A 23,778-nucleotide genomic window follows, 5' to 3' on the forward strand; every position below is an offset into this window, starting at 1 on the left:
GAATCCAGCTAAATTTGCCTGAATCCACAAATTTAGTGAAACTGGGAACAATTCAAATACGGTAGTTTAGAATTGATTTGCTTTTCTCTACGCACAACACAGTGCCTCTACAGCATAAGTCTGCAGCTCTTTTATACTCCAGAGGCTGCCTGAGTACAAGAGGCCACTGCAAGTCATTTTTCAGCACCAGTTTGGTATTAGCCATTACTTCTAATAAATGGTAGTGAGGTAGCTCCTCTGCTACGTTCAATACTCTGGCACAGATTTGGGATGTCTACATATGTTTATAGGAAGTAGGTTTGCAATGAACAAGATGCAATACATTCCAAGAGAAAATCAGACTGGGCTCAGCGTTGTGGTCCTATGGGCCGGCCAGTGGCTACCTTCAGGTGAAGAAGGTAAGTGGCTATCTCAGGCCAACCTGGGTTGCTAAACACTGAAGTACAGTTCAATTTGGGTTGATTTTAAATTGTAGCAGTCCAGTACTGATGAGGGGCGAAAACACCGAAACAGCTGTCTACAGATGTCTGGTTTATCTAATAACAGTAGTCATGTTTCAAGAATCGATTATTGATTGGACATTACATTGTATCTACCTACGGGTGTTACTAGAAAGTGTTTTTTTTCTGCCTGATGGAGCATTTTCTTCATACAACAGCTGGATCTCCTCAATGAGCATCAGTATCCCCAGAGCGATTCAATCCTAATCGAACAGATGGCTTCTCAAGCACACAGACTAGATGACTGACCTTATATTGATAAGTGGCACCAGAAACATTAAGGCCAGGCCTTTAAGGTAACATCTGTTGCCTGCATACATAACAAGAAGAGCAGCCTGCTTCTCCTACCTTTGTCCTCTCTTTGATACCATGTGCCATTATGTTGCAGTCACATTGCACTTGTCCACACACAGTAATGATATTACCCTTTGGCTAGAACATGATGTTACTGTATCACATGTCGCCATGCTGCTCCACTCTGCTAACATCTAAAAGTCTTATATACATAGGTTTAGTCTAATTTTAAGAACATCTGTCATTATGAGTAAGAACAATAATCTCTCCTGCTTTATATGTATTTTAAATGTAGTTCAGCCATGATGAGGAGATTGAGGAGTGGTTTTTGGCCTGTTCATGCAAGCAACTATCATGCAAGCAGTACTTCGCAGTTTCGGGGTGTTACAAATTTGTCTAGGGTACTGCACTCACCATTTACTTTTACACCAGTTCTGGAAGCTGTACCTACACGAACCACCAACCTGTGATATATCCCAGAAGGGTTATTGACCTACCTCCTCCAAATTCCACCATAATAATGGACTTCATCCCTGACTCTCTTATGCTGAAAGAAAGAAGAGTCCTGATCTGGGTGCCGAATTGAAATGGTCAACAATTGTCATTTCTTCCTCTTCAGAGTACACTTACTCCTTCCATGTCCTATGTGAGGCAGTGAGGGGGATCATATGTGAGGGTCGATATGTATTCCCCAGGATGCAGACAGAGTCCTATTAGACCCTCTGGAGTGCCTTGTATTCACAGCAGAACGCCTGTGAGTCACAAGGCAAAGTAAAAGTAAGTGTGGACCTGGTCAAGCTAATTGGGCCAAGGCAATGTTCAGGAAAACCCAGTAAGGGCTTTTATTTTTTAAGTGGACTGCAGGATTTTAGTGGGGCGGTCCACTTTCTCCAAGCCGGGTCTTACAAGTGGCCCATGGCCACAGATTCCAGTTAAAACCCTGCAGTATAGGGTTTGTGTGTGTCAGTGTTTGTTTGCAAGTAGCAGAGCAGGTGGCTCTGCAGCGTCCAGCCTGTGTGATGTAACACAGAGCCAAGAGCAGCAAACATGTGGCACCCCGCAGCGTGATATGGTGGTGCAGTCGCCCTCGGCAACCGGTCACGTGTACTGACTGTTGTGACGTCCCGGCTGTGATCCTTAGGATACCGCTTGCGGTGCACTGTGTGAGCTGTTTGGACATTAAACACGTTTGCTGTGAACTTTCCTGTGGTCCCTGCCTATCTGTCACACTGCACCAACACCGCTGCACTACACCTACTACTAGGTCCCATTCCAATCCAACCCTCCACCCGTAACAGCACTATCGCTTAGGCAACCACACAAACTCCTTCTAACCAAACCTAGACATGCCCGACTCTCGATTATTACTGCATCTGGTCAGTTCCTATGAAGATGTATCTTAACTACGTAGTTTGAGTCTTTTCATTTCCTTGACTTCTGTAAAAATATTACTCTTCCTACACTGCTTTCTGAGTAGGTAGGTGACTTCTGTTTGACCTTGTGATGTTTTACCCTCTATCCATATATTGCATAATGGTATTCCCCAAGGATGCTCCTCAACTCTGCTTCCTTTTTACAGAAAGAAAAGCTGCAGCTGCATCTCCCTCCAACCTTCTCTTTCATACCTATTAAAACTATAGTGTTCCACAAAGATTTTGGGGGGACTACAGAGGACTTTGAACATTTACAGTGCAACTACAATTCTTTATGACCCCTTCAAGCTTGTAAGGGTGTGAGGGCTGAGTCTTATACACACATACTGTATGTGTATAGCTTGTAGAAGGTCTTACCACCAAAACACTTATTTACAAGTCTTCTAAGGCCTCTTTCACACTTCAGCTTTTTCGCGTCAGTCATAATCTGCCAATTTTTGAAAAAAACGGATCCGCCAAAAAAGGGGCGGATCCGTTTTTTTCCCCCATAGACTTACATTATTGGCGGATCTTGACTGACGGTCGTCCGTCACCCCCGTTTTTTGACGGATCCGCCAAAATTTTCCTGGCTCTCGGGCAGATGAGACGGACACTGCAACGTTTTTTCTTCTTGACGGACCGCTATTTTCATCTGCGCATGCCCGGAAGCTTTGCTCTGGGATCATTTTTAACCCAGTAATGCCGTTCCGGGATCGTAAAAAAAATTCTCTCTCGCCATTTTCGCGGATTACAACTAATCTGAAAAACGGACGTGTGAAACAGGCCTTATATGGACGTGCATCACTTGACATTACTGTTGACGCTGAACTTTAGAAAAGTACATAAGCACAATAATCCCTCTATGTGGTCTGCAGTGTGCCTTGGCTCCTTGGCTTTTCCTGCCACCTATACTCTATTGCATTGTTTCAGCTCTCTTTTGGGGTCTTAGTGAATCCCACGTTCATTCTCATTGCTTCCCTGCGGTCTCACACACAACTGAGGCCCCTCATCAGTAGTATCTTCTGACAATCCCACTGGGTCCTCACCCATCTCTCATATAGTCTCAGGGCGATCCTCTCCTGGGCTCCTTTCTGCTAACAACCTTAGGCCAACTACTTAACTCAACATGACTACAGTACAGTATTCCAATCTTTGAAACTAAGCCATTTCTCACTGTGAGGACTTGGTCCTTCTCTTTATACCATCCTCATTGTATCATCTCACTATCCCTATCTGTCCAGAGGTACGAAGGGGACTATAACCAATTGACTGTACTTCAGCACAACATGGCATGAGGAGTATAACTAAGCAACAGCATGTGTGAACAAGACTGGGGTATACTAATAGATCACAGACTGCACATGAATCAACAGTGTGATGCAACAACAAAAATAGGCATGTACAGTTTTAGGATTTATTAAGAGAAGCATATCCCCCTCTACTCCTCCTTGGTCAGGCCTCATCTGGAATACTGTGTCCAGTTCTGGGCATCATAATTTAAAAAAGACATTGAAAAACTGTAGAAAGTTCATAGAAGAGCTACCAGGATGGTGAGCGGACTGCAAAGTATGTCCTACAAGGAATGATTAAAGGATCTGAGAATGCCTAGCTTGCAAAAAAGAATGCTAAGAGGAGACTTAATAGCTGTCTACAAATATCTGAAGGACTGTCACAGTGCAGAGGGATCATTCTTATTCTCATTTGCGCATGGGAGCACGAGAAGAAATGGAATGAAAATGAAAGGAGAAGACTCAGATTAAATATTAGAAAAAACTTTTTAACAGTGAGGTTGATCAATGAGTGGAACAGGCTGCCATGAGAGGTGGTGAGTTCTCCTTCAATGGAAGTCTTCAAACAGAGGCTGGACACACATCTGTCTGAGAATGTTTAGTGAATCCTGCATTGAGCAGGGGGTTGGACACAATGACCCTTTAGGTCCTTTCCAACTCTAAAGGCCCCGTCACACTAAGCGACTTACCAGCGATCCCGACACCGATATGAAGGTGTCAGGATCGCTGGTAAATCGCTATGTGATCGCTGGTGAGCTGTCACACAGACAGCTTCACCAGCGATCAGCACAGCGATGCCGAGCGCCCGGCATCGCTGGCCATCCTGTAAAAAATAGAATCAAAATAAAAAATATAGTTATTCTCACCTTCCGACGTCGCGTTCAGCCATCCTGCCTCTCTCCACGCTCCGATCCCAGTGATCCTTTGCACGAATGACCGCGAGATGTCACAGTCTCGCGGGATAACAAAGTCTCGCGGTCATTCGTGCAAAGGATCACTGGGACCGGAGCGTGGAGAGAGGCGGGATGGCTGAACGCGACGTCGGAAGGTGAGAATAACTATATTTTTTATTTTTTTAATTATTTTTTACACCTGATCGTTGGTCTCCCGCTGTCACACACAGCGATGCGTGCTGGCCAGCGGGAGACCAGCGACAAAAGAAATGTCCAGAGGTTTCTTCCAGCGATCAGCGATACCGGCAGGGGGGCCGCTCGCTGATCGCTGTCACACACAGCGATCTCGCTGGTGAGATCGCTGTTATGTCACAAAAGTTGTGACCAGCGTTGGACTGGAACACCTTGGGCCCACCAGAGAAAATCATTCTTGGGGCCCACTATGTAGCTGCATAGAGTTAAATACCAGACCACCAATCATGCGGTAAAACACACTTATATCCGGGTATAATATAAGGTTGTACATGTCTTAATTATGTAGCAGGAGTTGGGGTAGCCCCCTCATAGAATATAAAGCAGCCCCCTCACATAGTATAATGCAGCCATCTCATAGAATATAATGCAGCCATCTCATAGAATATAATACTGCCCCCCTCATAGGGTATAATGCTGCCCCCCTCATAAGGTATAATGCACCCCCTCATAGGTTATAATGCACCCCCTCATAGGGTATAATACTGCCTCCCTCATAGGGTATAATACTGCCTCCCTCATAGGGTATAATACTGCCCCCCTCATAGGGAATAATGCACCACCTCATAGGGAATAATGATGCCCCCTCATAGGGTATAATACTGCCCCCCTCATAGGGTATAATACTGCCCCCCTCATAGGGTATAATACTGCCTCCCTCATAGGGAATAATGCTGCCACCCTCATAGGGAATAATGCTGCCCTCCTCATAGGGTATGATGCTGCCTCCTCATAGGGTATAATGCTGCCTCCTCATAGGGTATAATGCTGCCTCCTCATAAGGTATAATGCTGCCCCCTTCATAGGGTATAATACTGCCCCCCTCATAGGGAATAATGCTGCCACCCTCATAGGGAATAATGCTGCCCTCCTCATAGGGTATGATGCTGCCTCCTCATAGGGAATAATGCACCCCCTCATAGGGTATAATGCACCCCCTCATAGGGTATAATGCAGCCCCCTCACAGGGTATAATGCTGCCCCCTCATAGGGTATAATGCTGCCTCCTCATAGGGTATAATGCTGCCCCCTCATAGGGAATAATGCTGCCTCCTCATAAGGTATAATGCTGCCCCCTTCATAGGGTATAATGCACCCCCTCATAGGGTATAATGCACCCCCTCATAGGGTATAATGCTGCCCCCTCATAAGGTATAATGCTGCCCCCCTCATAGGGAATAATGCACCCCCTCAAAGGGTATAATGCTGCCCCCTCATAGGGTATAATGCTATATAGATATATAGATATAGAGTTAGATAGATATAGATAGAAAGATAGATGTAGAAATAGATAGATATAGAGATAGATAGTAGATAATGGATAGAAAGTAGATAATGGATAGATAGAGATAGATAGAGATAGATAGAGATAGATAGAGATAGATATAAAGATAGATATAGATAGATAGATAGATAGATAGATAGATAGATCGATAGGTAGATAGATATAGAGATAGATAGAAAATAGATAATGGATAGATAGATAGATAGATAGATAGATATAGAGATAGATAGCTATAGATAGAAAGATATAGAGATAGATATATATATATAGATAGAGATAGATAATAGATAGAGATAGATAATAGATAGAGATATACAGATATAATAACAATAATAATAATAATAATAATAATAATAATAATAATAATAATAATATAGACATATATAGATAGATATAGAGATAAATATATATAGATAGATGGCTATAAATAAAAATAGATATAGAGATATATATAGAGATAGATAGATACAGAGATAGATATAGAGACAGATAGATATAGAAAGATAGATATAGAGATAGATATAGAGATAATAGCTAGATATAGAGATATGTATACAGATAGGTATAGAGTTAGAAAGATAGATAGATATAGAGAGAGATATAGAGATAGATAGAGATAGCTAGATAGATAGATGGATAGATAGATATAGATAATAGAGATAATAGATAGATATAATAGATAGATATAGAGATAGATGGATAGATCAATAGATAGATAGATAAAGATAGAGATAGATAGATAATGAAATATAGAGATAGATATAGAGATATAGTGTTAGATAGAAAGATAGATATAGAGATAGATAGATATAGAGATAGATAGATAGATATAGAGATAGATAGATATAGAGATAATATATAGATATAGAGATAATATATAGATAGCTATAGAGAGAGAGATATAGAGAGAAACAGATATAGATATAGAGATAGATATAGAGATAGATAGGTAGATAGATATAGAGATAATAGATAGATATAGAGATAGATATAGATATAAAGATAGATAGAGATAGAGAGAGCGGTAGATAGAGAGAGAGATAGATATAGAGAGAGATAGATACAGAGATCGATAAATAGATAGAGAGATAGATATAGATATAGATAATAGATAGATAATAAATATAGAGATAACAGATAGATATAGAGATAGAGTAAGATAGAAAGATATAGAGATAGGTAGATATAGATAATAGAGATAGCTAGATAGATAGACATAATAGATAGATATAGATATAGATAGATATAGAGATAGATAGAAAGATAGATATAGAGATAGATGTAGAGATAGAAAGATAGATATAGAGATAGATATAGATAATAGATAGAGATAGATAGATAGAGAAAGATAGATAGATATAGAGATAGATATAGAGATAGAAAGATAGATAGATATACAGAGAGATAGATATAGAGATAGAGATAAATAGATAGATATAGAGAGAGATATAGAGAGAAATAGATATAGAGATAATAGATATAGAGATAGATAGATATAGATATAGAGAGAGATAGATACAGAGAAAAGATATAGCGATAAATAGATAGAGAAAGATAGATATAGAGATAGAGCGATAGATAGATATACAGAGAGATAGATATAGAGATAGAGATCTATAGATAGATAGCTATAGAGAGAGATATAGAGATAGATATAGAGAGAAATAGATATAGATATAGAGATAGATATAGAGATATAGATATAAAGATAGATATAGAGATAGATATAGAGATAGAGCGATAGATAGCGAGAGATATAGATATAGAGATAGATAGATACAGAGAAAAGATATAGAGATAGATAATGGATAGATAAATAGATAGATAGGTATAGAGATAGATAGATATAGATATTAGATAGAGATATATATAGATAAAGATAGATCGATATAGATGGTAGCTAGATAGATAATAAATATAGAGATAATAGATATAGATATAGATAGAGATAGATAGATAGATAGATATAGATAGATAGACATAATAGATAGATATAGAGATATATATAGAAAGATATAGAGATAGATATAGAGATAGATGTAGAGATAGAAAGATAGATATAAAGATAGAGCGATAGATATAGAAATAGATAGATATAGATAATAGATAGAAAGATAGATAGATATAAGAGAGATAGAGAGATATATAGAGATAGATAGATAGATAGAGAGAGACAAATAGAGAGAGTGAGAGAGATATAAACCAAAAAAAAAAACCATAATACTCACCTCTCCTCCTCGCTCCCACGCTGATCCCGCTTCAGTGTCAGGAGCTGCCCCCTCTGCCAGACACACAGCGGGTGCGCGATGTAGTGACGTCATCGTGCACTGGCTGTGAGCCAGGAGCAGAGAGGACTGAGGGCGGCGCCGGCCCTGATTTACAGCTGTAGTCTGCAGAGCGGCTTACTGGGCTGGGGGCGGGGCCTCTGGGGGTGGAGACCGGAAATGATATTCACTGCTTCGCAGTGAATATTCATTTCTCTTTAGCAGCGGGGACAGGGGCTCCTGCCTCCTGACACCCGCTGCTGCTCCGCTGGCAGGGGCCCCCATAGCAGCTGCATGGTGTGCGACACACCACTGGCTGGGGGCCCCTGGAGCAGCGGGGGCCCTAGGCAACTGCTGGCCCTGTATGCCAGCAGGTGCCAGGGCCCACCAGATGCCAGGGCCCACCGGAGAATCCTCCGGTACTCCGGTGGGCCAGTCCGACGCTGGTTGTGACTCAGCAGCGATCTCGCTACCGAGATTGCTTAGTGAGACGGGGCCTTAACATTCTATGGCTTACAGCTCTCCCTACTTACTAGTGTTCTAGTCTTCACTTCTTCTCTCTAGAACTCACTCTTATTCCTGGCAGGATAATCCATAGTTCTATTCCCCACATAAGGACACTCCCACCACTAGGGACACCAGACATTTTTCTACATTCACTTTTCTTACTCTGTGCCTAGAAGACTTGACGGAGGTCATATAAAATACTAGATGTAGTAGTTTTTGATGATAGGTGTACTCAATTTGGCATCAACTAATTTGAGTACAACTGAAAATTTTTGTAATGAAAGTTATAGTATTAACCTTACTTCCATTTTGTGGGTTAAAAAAAGAAATGTTCAATTAAACTCAGTTTTGTAAAAAGTTTGGAAATTGTTTTTGTTTTCAATGAGATATTAAAATCTTACTTTTCAAAAGGCGGTGTACTCATTTATGTTGGTCAGTGTACATAGAAAAAAGAATAAACCTTCTTTCCGTATTCTTAAGGTCCCGTTACATTTAGCGATGCACCAACGATCCCGACAACGATACGACCCGGTCAGCATCGCTGGTTCATTGCTAAATGGTCGCTAGTGAGCTGCCAAACAGGCAGATCTCACCAGCGAAGCAGCAGCGGTCGCTCTTACCTGTCAGACGGCAGCTCTGATGACGACTTCCTCCCGCGTCTATGAGTCGCTCGTCGGCGCCAGCAGGAAGCCGACAACGAGAAATGGACCAGGACGATCTCGCGCGATCAGCGATATCCAACTGGAGGCCGGGTCGCAGGTACGTGTCACATGTAGTGAGATCGCTAGCGATATTGCTGTTGCGTCACAAAATCGGTGACACTTTAGCGATATCGCTAGCGATCTTGCTATGTGTGAAGGGGGCTTTACACCCTGACCTCTGACTCCCCACATACACAATGCTAAGGTATAAGATTCAGACGTTCTTACAGTTTACCCAACCCTACTATATACCTTTGGGTGTGTCTCGTCCTCTGTAAGCTATATATTGCCATATATCTTTTATCCTCTATACATTATCAGTGGGGGTTTTTTGTACTGTTTTTTTTTTGCCTGCTATTTGTGCTGTTGCTTGGAAACTCTCACTTCTTGTGATTTATCTACTGTATCTGGCTCTATCAGTACGCTCTAACACCAGAGATAAGGTAGACATAAGTAGAGAGTTCAAGCAATGCTTATAATTAACTTCTGTGCAAAATGCATATGTTGCATCTCATGTGACAAGGAAGAAAAATCTGAAAAATAAAATGCCTGTTAGGATATATTTCCAGGAAAATATCAATATACATAGCACAAGAGAAATTTAGGAATATCAGAAATTTTTCAATGACTTCTGATCCCGAAGAAGGACCTCATGGTCAGTAGAAGAAAAGGAGCAAAGCAAAGAGGAAGACCAGCAACCCGTTGACTTTCTACTATCAAGTAGACTCTGGCGGATCTATCTAGATTTGCAAAAGATCAATCTTCCTACAGAGCGTTCTAATGGATGATCTAGACCAGTTGTGAGTTGTCTATAACTGGTTGCCAGCATTCCCTGACAGCGTACCGTCTCATTGGGCTTGATCATATTCTCCATCAAGGCGTTTGAGCGTCGCTTAGACAAGATCCTTGCTAATGACCCCCTCTGTGGTCCAGACCAGATCACCACTACCTACTTGGACAGCCATTCATTTACTGTAGATAAATGACATGTATTCCCATTATATTATAGAGGTCAATCTAGGGGCAATGCCCATCCTACAGCACATCTTCTCAGCCAAATCAACTGTCCACAAGGGGTCTCAGAAGTAGGCGCTCTTGTATTAGGGGGATTTTCTGTAATTAGACAACTCTTCAATTATTGCATAATGAAAGGATCTTAAAAAAAAATGATCAAATGAAATACATTTTCTTGGACTTACAGAGTTTAGCTGTAATCTGGAGAGAGAGTGTTTAATTTAGCTACAGTGCCTCCATAGGAGGAGTGAAGTATTACACTGTGCCCTTTGAAACTAATAGATTGCCTATGTAAAATATGGGTATGCAGGGTCCTCCAAAGAGAGAGACTCCCCTCCATTACTGCATATTGTATATTTAAAAATCAAACAACCTTTTAAAGGGGTTGTCGGAGAATTTAACAATGATCCTTAGGATAGGTCATCAGTGGATGATCGGGTGCGACAATCGATCTGTTGTTTCTGGTGTTGGCGGAAGCCGGAACTGCTCAGTTACGAATCTGCACAGCACAGCTCCGTCGACTGTATAGTGGCCGCGGCTGGTATGCACATCCACCCAAAAATTGATTTGAATAGGTTGCGGATGTGTAGTGCCTGGCTGCGGTCACTATTCAGTCGCAGGAGATATGCTGTGCAGCTCCACAACTGAGCAGCTCCAGGCGGGTGTCGCCTCCCCACTGATCAGACATTGATGACCATCTATGTTAAAGTCCAAGACAACCCCTTTAAAGAGGATCTGTCACTTGCCATAAACACAGCTCTGGCAAAAATTAAGAAACTACTGCACAGTTTTATAAAAATCTGCTTCTCTCCATGTCTGACAGCCATTCCATTCCAGTGTCAGTTGAATTCCAACCAGAGGACACCTCATTCTACTTAATGTGCTTCTGATTAGGTGATCACCTGAACCAAATCTTAATTAACGAAGAAAAGTATAAAAACCCTGCTGTGGTGTTCACAATCCTCTTGCAATAGGACAAGCTGGATGGCAAAACAAGTGCTAGTAATATCCCAAAAGTAGTAGGAATGAAAAATAACTTTTAACCATGCCAAAGGAGTTGAAAAGAAAAGTCTTGAGTGAGGAAAAGACAGGCTCAATTCTGGTTTTACTAGCAGAGGGATACAGTGAGCATCATGTTCCCACCATCCTTAAAATTTCTAAGATGGTAGTCCATTACAACAAGGTCAAGCAGCAGACATTGGGGACAACAAAGCTACTGATCAGCAGAGGGCGAAAACGACTCTCCACTGACTGGGATGACCGTCATCTTATTTGAATCTCACTCAGCAACCGCAGGATGACATCAAGCGACCTACAAAAGGAATGGCAAATGGTAGCTGGGGTGAAGTGCATTGCAAGAACAGTTTGTAACAGGCTCCTAGAGGCAGGGCTCAAGTCATGTAAAGCTAGAAAAAAGCTTTTCATCAATGAGAAGCAAAGGAGAGCCAGGCTGAAGTTTACCAAAGATTATGATTGAACCATAGAGGACTCTGGAGTAAGGTAACCTTCTCTGATGAGTCTAATTTTCAGCTTTGCTCAACACCTGGTCATCTAATGGTTAGACGGAGACCTGGAGAGGCGTACAATCCACAGTGCCTTGCACCCACTGTGAAATTTGGTGGAGCATCGGTGATGATCTGGGGATGCTTCAGCAAGGCTGGAATTGGGCAGGTTAGTCTTTGCGAAGGACGTATTAATCAAGCCGCATACAAGGTTATCCTGGAAAAACAGTTGATGCCTTCTGCTCAGGCAATGTTCCCCAACTCTGAGGACTAGTTTTTCCAGCAGGACAATGCGCCATGCCACACAGCTAGGTCAATCAAAGTGTGGATCAAGGACCACCACATCAGATCCCTGTCATGACCAGCCCAATCTCCAGACCCGAACCCCACTGAAAACCTCTGGACTGTAATCAAGGGGAAGATGGATAGTCACAAGCCATCAAACAAAGAAGAACTGCTTAAATTTTTGTACCAGGAGTGGCATAAGGTCATTCAAAAGCAGTGTGAGAGACTGGTGGAAAGCATGCCAAGACGCATGAAAGCTGTGATTGAAAATCATGGCTATTCCACAAAATATTGATTTCTGAACTCTTCCTGAGTTAAAACATTAGTATTGTTGTTTCTAAATGATTATGGCTAACAAAACTAGATTTATATACAGGGAAGAAGAGGCCATATTTCAGGAATGGAGAGGCGGGCGCAGGAACAAAAGAAAAACAGCGTCGGATTCAGCAGAACAACGGCATTTACATCAAGCAAAACAATGGAAAGTGACAGGTCCTCGTTGAATGGCAAAACTTGTACTCCTAAGAGGGGCTATATACTGACCCTTTGATATGTCATGATAAATGGTACAGAAATAAAAGTGTCTCTCTGAAACACAATTGATACCTATTGATTTGAAAACGATTGAGACATATTATAATTTTAACAAACTTAGCATTTCAGGATTCCTAAGATCATGGTGTGTTACATTCTTTAATTGCATAAATTGTCAAGTTATTGCCAAAGTAATTGTAATAAAATGGAAATATTATGTTTTTTTTTACATTTACAAGTTGCTACAATCAATCTGTCATATACCATTGTACACATGTACTGCATGTATACTTAAAGCATGGCAATAAAAACTAAAAATACACTTAGTAATTTACTGTTAATGTAAAAATTCCCTGTAAACTTTTACCGATCGGCGGTGGTTTGACTCCCTGTTTACACAGACAGACCAATGAAAATGTTACACACTGAGCAGTCTATACTAGATCGTTCAGTGCGCATAGACCACCATTGTTCTCGATAGCGCGAGTCCTTTTTACACAGGACGATGCAGATTCACCACCAAGAATGATGATCTTTTATGCTCCATAAAAGATCATTTCACCCAACGAAAGAGCGTTTTGCTCATATATCGGGAGATCGTCAGCCTGTTTACACAGGAAGATAATCGTGAAACTGGTACTTTTAACAAAGCTCGTTCACGATTATCTTGCAGTGTAAATGCCCTTATACTCTCGCTGCCAGAAGAAGCTCACTGATGGATACTCAGTTAACTCATGTGAAGAGAAACAAAGAGCCAAGCAGTGGACATTATTTATTCCTAGAATCTATAGGATAGGGGTTAACTTACTGATAGCTGTGGCTCTGACTGTGGGGAGGGAACCCAAGTATGCCTGACCTCCACTTCATTCATTGTCAATGGGAAAGACGGAGAATACTGAGTTCGGAACGTCGTTACTTCCAGCAGTCCCATAAATAATGAATACATATAAAGGAATAGGGGGAAGATTGAGTGTGAACAACTCCACTCCATCCAATAAGTTATATAAAATGGGTTTTCTAAATCAGACAACCACTGTAATCCAGTCCTCCAAAGTAAAGATAAGAATCTTGATAAGCCACTTATCTGAAATAGGACTCCTTTGTTCACTCATCATTGTCAATTGGATATGTCATAAATGTATGAATGGTGGATTACTGACAGTGTGAAACCCAAGCATAATATACATAAAAATATGCAATTATTTGTAATATCAGAGAACTGTCCCCATTCCTGAGCTAGAGGACAGTTGGTGCTTATAAAATTCTATGGAGTGGGGAGGCAGGATCTAGAGAGAGACACGAACATTCTTCTGTTCCTGAAATTACAGCTACAGTTCTGCATAGAACATTATGAGCACCAACTGTCATCTCCTATCTCAGTAAGGCCGGTTTCACATTAGCGCATTTTCAGCGCGCGCACGGCCGGGGGTAGCTCCGCCCCCGATCCGGCTCTCTGCCCGGCGTGCCCGCCCCTTGCTTGTAGCGCCGCCTACTAGCGGACAGCGGCGCCTGCGATCGGCGCACCCTATCTTTAGCATAGGGTGCGCAGATCGTGCGCAGGCCGTGCGCTAGTTGCGCTTTGACCTGTGCTGCGCACTTTTGACGGTGCGCCGTGCGCGCCAAAATCCGAAAAGTTTGATTTTGGCGCGCACGGCGCACCGTCAAAAGTGCGCAGCACAGGTCAAAGCGCAACTAGCGCACGGCCTGCGCACGATCTGCGCACCCTATGCTAAAGATAGGGTGCGCCGATCGCAGGCGCCGCTGTCCGCTAGTAGGCGGCGCTACAAGCAAGGGGCGGGCACGCCGGGCAGAGAGCCGGATCGGGGGCGGAGCTACCCCCGGCCGTGCGCGCGCTGAAAATGCGCTAATGTGAAACCGGCCTTATGGGACAGTCTGTATTGTCTGAAGACAGATTTTACCTGTGAATTGAGAATTTAGAGAGTGAATTATTAGTGCAGGAAGAGAAAGATGCCTATTTCAAAGTGTATTTTGTATATTACAAACTTTCCATGTGTACTATTAATTTATTAGTTTTTTCATTAAAACATGAGCATTTGGGTTTCCCTGAGGATGAAAATGAAGAAAACAGATTCATAGTGATACATATCATTTTTCACCCCTCGGCAAAGCGATTAGGTGCCCACTCAACCACTGGCACCGAAGAATGCTTCACCCACGCCCCAGCTATGCCTTTGGACTCACCCAATAAACATGACGGACATAACTAAAATAATATAGATGCCAGAGAGTATAAGTTAAAGGGGCTGTCCGGGACTAACATATTAATGACCTATCTCATGGATCATCTCTAGTGGTAGCCAGATGTAAGGGATGTATGGAGCATAACCCCACAGCTTCGTGCATTGTCTACTGGCTGCTGCAGTTTTACTTCCAGAAAGCAGTTATCAGCTGATCGGTGGGCATGCCAGGTGTGGGACCCCCTCTAATCTGATATTGGTGACCTGTCCTATATTAGACCAGGATCTTAGAATGTTAGAGTTGGAAGGGACCTCCAGGGTCATTGAGTCCATCCCCCTGATCAATTCAGGATTCACTAACCCATCTCAGACAGATGTCGGTCCAGCTTCTGTTTTAAGACTTCCATTGAAGGAGAACTCACCACCTCTCGTGGCAGCCCGTGGCAGCCAATCCCTTTAAACTGTGTAGTATATCACAATAAATTATTCAGTCTATGGCCCTTTCACATTATGTTCTCGCCCACATTCAGTAGCCTTGTTAGGGCTTGAGTCCGTACCTCCCCCACCACACTCCTGCAAAACGGAATTTGAGTGCCTAGAGCTACAGCTATGTGTTTTGAAGCAAATGCCCTAAATTTATTACAAAAACTTATTTTATTGGCCCCTTTCTTGTCCACATTCAGTGGTCCTTTCGGCGCTTGCATCCGTACTCCTCCAAAATGGGATTCGGGCGCATGCACCGACGGGGTCGTTGACTATTATGGTGCTGATAGAGTCACCATGTGATCTGTCGTGCATCATTTTTAGACCTACTACATCTTTCTGCCCACTTTTAGTAGGCGCATAAACCCAAAAATGGTGCACACGTTGACTCTGTCGGCACCATTGTAGTCAATGGGCCCGTTGGTGCATGCGCCAAATCCCATTTTGGGGGGTACGGACGCAAGCCCCGATGGGACCACAGAATGTGGACAAGAAAGCAACGTGAAAGGGGCCAATAAAATAAGTTTTCATTATAAAATTAGGGCATTTGCTTCAAAACGCATAGTTGTAGCTCTAGGTTGTTGTCCTGTTCCTTGTAAATAAAGCTTATTGAAAAGAGCGCTCTGTGAGCCTTCTTTTTGTCACACACTGAGCCCTAAAATGGACCTCTGGTTCTGCGTCTACACAAGCCATGTACAGTATGGTGGCTATATAGCAAACATGGGGTCTTGTATATTAAACTTCTACTCAGGCCTGAGATTTTCTTGTAGGCCTTTAGGGCCTTGTATATCAAATCAAACCTTGTTGCCCATAGCAACCAACTACAGAGCAGCTTTCATTTTTTTGCCACAGCAGTTCTAGGCTATATTTACAGTTTTTGAGGAAACTACAAGGCTTTTTTTTAGGAAACGCTACATTTATTGTGAATTTTTCATTCTCTGAAGCATTTTGGAAGAATTTTTTCCTGAAGCGGTTTTTTTTTTTGGTGCCTTTTACTTTGACCGTGCCTAGTTTGGAGCGAATTCAGAGTGACATACACATTTTTTTTTCTCAAGGAGTTTTTAATAGTCCTTCAGGTGAAAAAAAACTTAAAAATCTCCTCAAATGGAAATCGATTTCCCATAGAAATGAATGGGAAGATATCGTTGAAGCAGTTTTCGAGGAGGATTTTGGAGCAAATCAGTTCAATAAAATCCTTAATTAAAAAATTCTCAATGTGAACGGAGGAGAAAAAATAAAATCTGATGTCTAAGTGGTTGCTATGGGCAACAAGGCCAGACTTTTCCGTACAAGTCTATGTGTATAGTAGTATGCAAAACAACATATATGAAAGTTCACTGATTCAGAGGTGTAACCTGAGGCTTCTGGGCCGTAGTATATATTGCACATGGACCTTTGGGCCCTGTCAGACCGGGGTGTGACTGCCACCTTTGCACTCTTTATAGCAATGCCTCTGCGTCAGGGCCTGTTGTGGAAGTCAGAAGCTATCTAATGTTCATGACTGGCTTTGGACTCGGAGTGAACGCATGAGAAAAAACTAAATGAATTTGCAATCCATCATGGAGGCTGTAGATACACCTCCTTCTAATGTGACAGCACTACGAACGCCGAGATACATAAGTAATGACCGGGCTACACAACACTGCCATATCTGTATCAGAAACGTTTCTGTTCTTTCCTTCTATCTCCGTTTCTCACGTGCGACAATCATGTTCTTCCAGATAAGTAACAGGAGATAAACTTCTCATGCAACAAACTACAGAATCAGTAATGTCGGATGTGATGTCCATATCAATAGAGGTTGTTAATTGGTGCAAGGATCCCGTTAATGGATCGACTCATAAACAGCATATCTCACCTACTCACTGGATAGGTGATAACCAAACAAGAGCGGACCAGTGGAAGTTCGGGTTTGTCTGGTTCGACCGAACATTAGTCCAAAGTCCGGTTCAAGTATCATAACTGTACCCAAACTTGAACTCGGACCCCATAGAAATCAATGGGGACTCTCACTCTCTTCCCCGTAATGTAAAATGGACTTCCAGGAACAGTCCATGTTCGGAGTTCAGCACCGGACACTAGATGGCTAGCACGAGCCCCAAACTTTACAGTTCTAGAGCGCTCTCCTCTAGTGATACATTTATGATCACTGGTAGTCAAATCACTTGAACCCAGTGGCATAACTCGAACTTCATGGGTCCCGAATCAAAAAAACTTCAACAGGGTCCCTAACTATCACAGGTCATTAATAGAAATATTATTTTCATATGGTTTAAAGGACCTTTTGGGCCCCCTATGGTCCAGTACTTGGGTGCTATTCCAACCCCTGCACCTATTATATTTACACAACTGCTTGAGACCTCACCGATTATGAGAACGGAGATCCCAAAGTCGTCCCTGTGAATGGAGCATTAGTGAGCATGTGCAACCACAGCTCCATTCACTATCTATAGGAATAGTGATTGGACATGCTGACTACAGCTCCATTCATACCGTAGACTCTAGCCAGACACGCCCAGTGATCACCATCCTTCAGGTAAATATTGTTTATTTCGCAACCTCTTGAAGTCTCAGTTCACATTTTTGTTGGATGCTGTGATGGTTCCATTGTGCAAAAGATCTGAGTAGATTCTTATGAACCTCATTGATCAACGCCCCTTTTACAAGGGCCAATCTTGGCCAAATGGCAATATTCTAGTCAACTGTCGATCCTTTGCAGGCCTCGTTAGATTGCCCAATGAACATTATATGTGCCCAGAAGATCATTAAAAGGGTGTTCTTAAGTTTGGAAGGAATCCACTATCAATGGGATAGGAAATAACTTCCCCATCAACGAAGCTCCGACTGCTGGGGCCCCCACTAATCTCAAGAACCGGGGAGGTAAACGAATAGACAAATGAAACAGTGGTCGATAACGTGCTTGACTAGTGTTCGAATAGTTTTTGGATAGAAAAGAAAGGAATGGAAGTGCTCATGATCGACCTCTTTAGACCTCCAATTCTCAGAATCGATGGTGGTCCCAACAGTCAAACCCCAGCAATCGGGAAGTTATCCCTTTAAAAAGATGTTTCCGTGTCGACAGGGTATCATATTATCAGCTGCATGTATCCTGTTTACACAGGGTGATATGCTGCCCATAACGATGATTTTTAAGACAGTTTAAATATCATCAAACCCATCAAAGGATCATTTTCTCCAGGTGATCCCTGCCTCTTTAGACGGGCTGATAGTTGTGAATGTGTTCCTACGATCACTCTTTATTTTTGGGCCATTAGAACGAAGATTTTGTCAAGACTTCAATATTCTATAAACTGTTCTATTTTTGCCAAAAATTATGGAACGCCCAACAAAGTAAAATTATGGTCTGCTCAGACCTTTCTAGGAGACATCAATCGAGAGTAACCCAAAAACTTCAGCTCTAACAGCAAATATTAGGATGCATTGGTTACCTGACTCCAACCATTCATCACCTTCTGTATACACTGCACATACTATAGGAATCCCAAAAACTGAGTTTATCATATGTAGCTGAGTTATTAATCTGCTCAACTCATTGTGACGTCTGTGGTTTGGATGCTTACTATGTTATCTTAACTCAGCTTTTTTTTTTAAAGCACAAACAATGCTGATCCAACAACTTCGGCTCTGTAGATACAATATGAATAACGATCAATCTTAACTTTTTCACATGCATTGAAAACATGAGTTATCATTCCATTCATTGTACGGTGTATATCGTGGGTAAAGTCTAAAACACGAGAACACCTGCCCTGCAACTCTGTAACCATCCTACCTATATACAGTTGCAGTTTAGTGTTCTCCATTCAGAAATTGAAACATAGGGATTCTAATGTATCCATAAATAGTAAACAAAATGTAGCACAGGTTCCCAATGGAACCAATATGTGGATGCAGCAGATAATTTTATAATGCAGTCCCACTCTATCTGTCATATTCATGCATCTACTATTCTGCTGGATACAATGCACAGCTGGATCTTTGCACATCACTCACATGAACACAGTCCAACTTTTTGCAGTTTCTCATGCTGTCAGTCACCACCCCCCTCTGTCCCATCACTGTGCTGCATCACCAGGCAGGATCTTACCTTCTCTGGAAGCTTCTGCTCAAGGCTCCCAGTGTTCCTGCATCCACCTATCCACAATGAAGAGTAGAGCAGCTCCTACAGACACACTCTCCCTGTGTCACTCAGCAGCCCAGGGCTCAGGAAGAAGGCAGGGAGAAGGAGCACTGAGGAGGAGAGAAGGGGGTGTGGAGAGGGGAGTTTATTACACAGAGCACCTATTGTCTGCAAAGCCCAGCATATGGTATATTTCATACATATTGAATGAATTAGTGCGCTGGAGTTGTAGATAAGTGAGTAGGCTGGGGTGTAGAAGGTATAATATGGGTGATGAAGGGGGGAGATAAGTTCACACATCTACTAAAATGATCCCCAAGTCTTTCTGTAATTATACAACAGATTTGCTAATTTGGGAATATTTAGGATGATCCACCTTTGTAGTCATTCTTATATTCTAAGGCTAATAAATTAGAAATTGGTCCCTAAGAGTTTATTTAGGGCACCGCATACTCCCTCGTCAGTTAGAGAATATGTAACGTCTTTATAGGGTTGTATCCATTAGACTTGATTCACATACGGCCTGTGCTTCAGTGTCATTGTATATACCCCCAAAAAGATATACAATCACTTGCCTATCGACTCTATCAGATAAATGTCATTGCCAACAGTGTGTCCTTTGGCTTATGTTTCACCAGCTTCTGCAGACCCAACTGAATAGAAAAACTGAAAGGGTTATTCCCAACTTGACAAGTTATCACCTATCCACAGGATAGGGAATAACTTGCTGATGACTGTAGGTTTGACCACTCAGATAAATAGGTCTTTGAAAGGGGGCTTTGAAATACCCTATTACTATGAAGTGGCGGCCGGCCATGTGTCTCAGCTCCATTTATTGTCTATAGGGCTGTCAGAGATAACCGAGTTCAGTACACAACTACCTTTATGAGGAGTGCATTATACTATATGGAGGTCTATGGGGAGTGCATAATACTGTATGGAGGACTATATCGAGTGCATTCTACTGTAAGGAGGATTATGGGGGTGCATTATACTGTATGGAAGATATGGGGAGTGCAATATACTATATTGAGTACTATGGGGTGCATTATACTATATGGAAGGCAATGTGGGGCCCAGTATAATATATGGAGGCCTATATTAGGCACATTATACTATAAGAATAACCCAAGATTTTTTCCCATGTTACACATGCGTCAGTATGCCCATAGACAAGCCTAAAACCTTTTTTGAGTTATATTTAAAATGCTGAAAATCAAATATGAATATGGCAGTCATTGCAGTCTGTATTCTGTTTATGCAGTGATGACAGTCAGTTGTCTCTGCTGACAGGTGCTGTGATTCTGTCAGCATGGCACCGACATGATAGCTGCCGCCTTAGCAGATGAATCTGTTAACAGCTCTTAATGGCTCTACACAGGATAGTGTGAAATTAAATTCTTTGCTTCACTTTACAACTAGAGATACATGGAATTGCTACTTATGCAATTGCCTAATATCATTAAAGTGGCTCCAGAGACTGTCTGAATGCAATGGCAAAGGCACAATTAAATATATCACAGGCTGTTATTATAAACTAAATCACTTTTACTTACAGAACACTCTTGTAGTCCAAAAGAGAAAGTAATTGCACAGAGCTTCCACACCCAGTATATTGTGAGCAGCACCGACACTGCCAGTGTAATCACAGCTGTAGGGGAGGACTCTGCTCTCTGTTATTGCTATGGGTCAGAGGGCGGCACAAGCAGACTCCATAATAACAGATCTGACAGATGAAAAGACATGTGGGATAAGGACATTATGCATTTTCTGCCACACCAGGAGTTATGTAAGTGTGCAATCATGCACCTGAGCTAACATTTATATTGCTTAGATTGCAAGCTCCTGGGAGCGGGGACAGCATAGTTATGACAGTATTGGATGGACGTATGTAACTGTGCTTTGTTTTTTACTCCAGGATCAATTAGTCTCTCTAAATCCCACACTGGATTATTTGCTCCAAGTCTTTCCCAAAACAAATCTACAGTACAGGAGGATCACCAAGAGGAATCTGTTGAGGTGGCGAAGCATTGTTCTTTTTTTCTTTTTTTTTGGGGGGGACATGGTGGTGTCTTTCTATTGTCTATTTAGGTTCAACTATTTTTTACAGATGTCTTGTTCTTTACATTTCTCTTTGTTCTACTTGTCGCAAGATGACTGGTGTGAGATATCCAGCTTTAAATCATAATAGGCATAATCATCTCCCAGCTTTAATGCGAACCGGTCACCAGGTTTGAGATACAGCCACTACCTTTCAGGCCTGATACACAGCATTCCATATCGCTGTATATCTGCCCTCAACTCGACCTGAAAGACATGAAAAAGAACTTTTATTATGCTCACTTGTGGGGCGGTCTGGTCCGAGAGGTGTCGCTAGTCTTGGCCCGGCGCTTCCCTTCTTCTTGCAATGCCGTCCTCCAAATTGCTTCGTGTGGATGACGCGTCCCTACTAGTGGTGGGTGAACCTGTGGATGTCCGGGTCCAGCGGGTTCAGCCGAACAATTTAAAAAGTTCAGCTTGGGTACCAGAACAGTACCTGAACCCAAACGGGAACCCGGACCCCATTCAGATGAATGGGGGCCCAACCATCCATTGTTTTCCACACTGTCATCTGCATGAAAGCATGGCAGCCACTGGCTTTCATCGACAGCAAGATAATTACCGCCGGTCAGATAGCTGCGGTTCCCACACTGTCAGATGACAGCGTGAGTCAGCAGCTGTGCCCGGAGGTAAAAAGTTTTCCTCCGAACACAGGCATCGGCTGATGGGACTACTACTCCCATCAGCCTACACAACAGCGAGAGCAGGTGCGGCTGTCGGGAGTATTTGTCAGCCGGCATCTGCACTATAAATATTATAAATAAATACATTTAAGAAAAAAAAAACCTGCTAGGGTTGCCCTCTATTTTTGCTAACCAGCGTGGCAAAACTGACAGCTGCAGGCTGCAACCCTCAGCTTTATCATGGCTGGTTATCAAGAATAGAGGGGTCCACACACCATTTTTTAAAATTCTTTAAATAAATAATTAAAAATAACATCTTGGGGTCCTCCCCCCATTTTTGAGACCAGCCAAGATAAAGCATACAGCTGGTGACTGGCATTCTCTGACTGGTAAGGGGCCATGGATATTGCCCCCCCAACCTAAAAATAGCAGCCTGCAGCTGCCCCATAAAAGGTCCATATATTAGATGTGACAATTCTGGCAGAGAAGTACGCCTGCGCAGAAGCGCGATGTCAGGGACCCTGTGTGAATGACTTAGAGATGTGTCATCCATACAAAGCAAGAAGGATAACAGCATCGCAAGAAGAAGGGAAGCACCGGACCAAGAGCAGCAACACCCTTCAGACAGGATCGCCCCACAGGAGAGTATAATGAAATCTCTTTTGTTGTCTTGCAGGTCGGGTTGTGGGCAGATAGATATACAGCGTTATAGAATGCTGTAAATCTGGCCTGAAAGGTGGTGGCCGTATGTCATGATGCCTATGGAGGAAAACTCACACAACAGAAACTTCATCCACTACAAATTTACCTGACTGGTGTCCACTGGTTGGGACCCGGTCCTTGTCTGCCCTTATTCACACAGATGTCAACTTTGACACATGATAAGGTTATTAATACTAGACAGTGTAGGACCGCCCCGACCACAGAGTCACCTTGTGGATGGTGGGACGGCTTTTATGCTATGTTTGATCAAATACAGTATTACTAAGAACTCTGTATGATTTAAATGCACTTTTGCTTTTTACTTATTTAATTATAGCAGGGTTTTTTCCATTTTGTCTTTTGTAGGTTTTGTATGCTTTTTGGCCATTTGAACATGCATTTATATGCTGCATGTGTACCAACTCAATCCAAGCTCAATTTTTGTGTTTTTTTGAGTTGTGGGCAGATAGATTTACAGCGTTCTAGAATGCTGTAAATCTGGCCTGAAAGGTGGTGGCCATATGTCATGATGCCTATGGAGGAAAACTCGCACAACAGAAAACTTCATCCACTACAAATTTATGTTAAGAACCTATAACTCTGCCCTTCACCTCGCCTAACACACCAACTTCATCACGCTGACTTCCTCACTAACAACCCAAAACATTTTTTTGTCACCTTTCATTCCCTACTCAGTCCCAAAACTCAGGCCCCTATAGGGCCCGTTACACATAGCGATATCGCTAGCAATATCGCTATAACGTCACTGGTTTTGTGACGTTATAGCGATATTGCTAGT

The 23,778-nt window shown here is 42.3% G+C and overlaps 1 protein-coding gene across 2 annotated transcripts in view; it reads right to left on the minus strand.

The window, feature by feature from the left end:
* SYNPO (synaptopodin) overlaps positions 1–21,186 on the minus strand; it is a 118,700-nt gene extending 97,514 nt beyond the window's left edge. For both annotated transcript variants that reach the window (XM_073567965.1, XM_073567967.1), the window contains exons 1-2: positions 21,111–21,186; positions 19,522–19,664 (exon numbers count right to left, since the gene is read on the minus strand). The gene's annotated coding sequence lies outside the window, so the exon portion shown is untranslated. The remainder of the gene's footprint in view (positions 1–19,521; positions 19,665–21,110) is intronic.
* Positions 21,187–23,778: the final 2,592 nt, after the last annotated feature.

This window comes from Dendrobates tinctorius, unplaced genomic scaffold (genome assembly GCF_039654945.1).
Source record: "Dendrobates tinctorius isolate UK_male_01 unplaced genomic scaffold, ASM3965494v1 ptg000020l, whole genome shotgun sequence".
Classification (NCBI taxonomy): Eukaryota; Metazoa; Chordata; class Amphibia; order Anura; family Dendrobatidae; genus Dendrobates; species Dendrobates tinctorius.